This window comes from Corvus kubaryi, unplaced genomic scaffold, assembly GCF_017639235.1.
Source record: "Corvus kubaryi isolate FWS band 111438036 unplaced genomic scaffold, C.kubaryi_AGA036_p1.0 133, whole genome shotgun sequence".
Lineage (NCBI taxonomy): Eukaryota > Metazoa > Chordata > Aves > Passeriformes > Corvidae > Corvus > Corvus kubaryi.
The window spans coordinates 29,951,125-29,953,322 of NW_024580667.1; positions in this window are offsets into that span (position 1 = coordinate 29,951,125).

The window sequence follows — 2,198 nt, forward strand, 5'->3', positions numbered from 1 at the left end:
TAAAATTCAATATTGCCTGCCCTGCTGCCTGGTCCACCTGGTTTGATATAGAGGATTCCACAAGTGGCGGTGGTAGGGAGAGCATTCTTGGTGTTTTACTCGATATTGTGGTTTTCTGAAGCTGCTCAGAGTGCTTTTCTGGCAGGTAAATGAACTGAAGGCAAATGAGGTGATTGCTGGTGTGTGAAGGAAGTCATACGTGTCAGCAGTGTTGTTTAGTTGTGGTCTAACTGCATTTTTAGAAAGCTATGCCTCATATTACACTCAGGAATATTAACCAGTTATTCAAAAGAAAAAAGACTTTTTTTTTCTTTTTGCAGCAGGTAGTAGATGCATGGAATTCCTTGCCAGCAGTGATTTACAGTCATAAGCCTACATGAATTCATTGAGAACTGACTGGGACAAGTACTTGGAGAAATGATTTGTTGAGGGTTACTAAACAGACGCTCCACATAGTGCTTGGGAAATGTGATTAAGTACTTGGAGGCTTGTACTCAGGGGAAGTATCTTACTGTGGATGCCCACTTGGGCCAAGAGGAAGTCAGTGCGAGGTGTCCGTGACTTCGTAGAGCAGGTGCGGGGCTAGGTTGAGCTAGATGGAACATTTGGCTGAAACAGTGCCTCCTTTCTTATGATCTGTTTCTCCTCATCTTTCTGCTGCTGTCAGGAAACATTGTAGAAATGCAGCTCAGGCATGCCAAATTATGCTTTCCGTGCTTGCTGCTTATCTCTTCATTTTTCTCCTTTGTACTCATTATAATCTTGGTGTTTCTTCTCTGTGCTTGGCCTCGAGAGAAGACCTGTACCCCAGATTTGAGTCCCCAGGTTCCATTTCTTTCTCTGCCAAGTTTCCATAGCCCTTCCATGCTTCAGTTACTGTGTGCATGGAGAAATAGGGCTGCAGCAGCCGAAGGATGATCTCCAGCTAAGACTCTTTGCAGCAGTCCTACTAGTAAGGAAGGCAAAAGGGGTTTCCAGAGTGTATGACGCAAGCAATACTTGGTAATAGCAGTATGGGAAATGAGTGTGGGTGTGGGGCGTAACAATGGAGGAGGTTTGCTGAATTTTTGCTACTGTTTCCTTTATTCTGATGCTTCCTACTGTGCTTCCTACCTAATGTTTCAGTGTAATGGGCTGAATGATTTAACACTGATAGCTGGCTAAAAGCTGCCCTAAGGTAAACTTTATGCTCATTATTTTAGAAATTGTGCCACTTAGACAATATATTCTCAATTTAATGGTGGACTGGGCTGAGATGGGTGCACTGTGCCTTCAGAAGCTGCTGGAAGGTAAGAGAGATGTTGTGAGGTGCCTGGCCACCTCTGTCCCTGCCACCAGCTGCCCAGTCCAAAGTTGAGTCTCAATAGCCAGTGGCTTCAGGGATGCAGACCAGGCATTGCCCCTTGGCTCATCTTCTGAACTGGCACCTCAAAGGGAAAAGTAACACCCGGGAGTGGTGGGAGCCAGCTCCTGTCTCTCATCTGGTTTCAGATATGGTTCTCCCCTCTCAGCCCCTGACACTCACTGGAAGGGCTGAGACTTCCAGACCCTTCACAGAATCAATTAGGTTGGAAAGACCCCTGGGAGCATCGAGTCTAACCCATGACCAAACGCCACCATGTCAACTAGACCATAGCATGAAATGCCACGTCCAGTCTTTCCTTTAAACACCTCCAGGGACGGTGACTCCACCATCTCCCAGGGCAGCCTACTCCAATATCTAATCGCCCTTTCTGTGGAAAAATTCTTCCTCATGTCCGACCTAAACCTCCCGTCACAGTTTCAGACTATGCCCTCTTGTCCTGTCGCCTGGGAGAAGAGACCGACCCCCACCTGGCTACAGCCTCCTTTCAGGTGGTTGTAGAGAGCGATAAGGTCTCCCCTGAGCCTCCTCTTCTCCAGGCTGAACAACCCCAGCTCCCTCAGCCGCTCCTCATAGGACATGCGCTCCACACCTTCACCAGATACGCTGCCCCTCTTCCTTCCCCGCCGTCCGCTTCCCGCTCGCTCTCCGGGCGAGGGGCGGCTCTGCCGGCGCAGCTGGCAGGAAGGCCCGGTGCGGGCAGGGAGGGAAGGGGAAGAGGCGGGGCCTGGAGCCCAGCAGTGTCAATAATACAATAGGGCTCTTGTGCGGCCGCCGCCGCCGGAGGAGGAGCGGGCCGGGCTGCGGGCGCGCCGAGCAGCCGGCACGCAGGGCG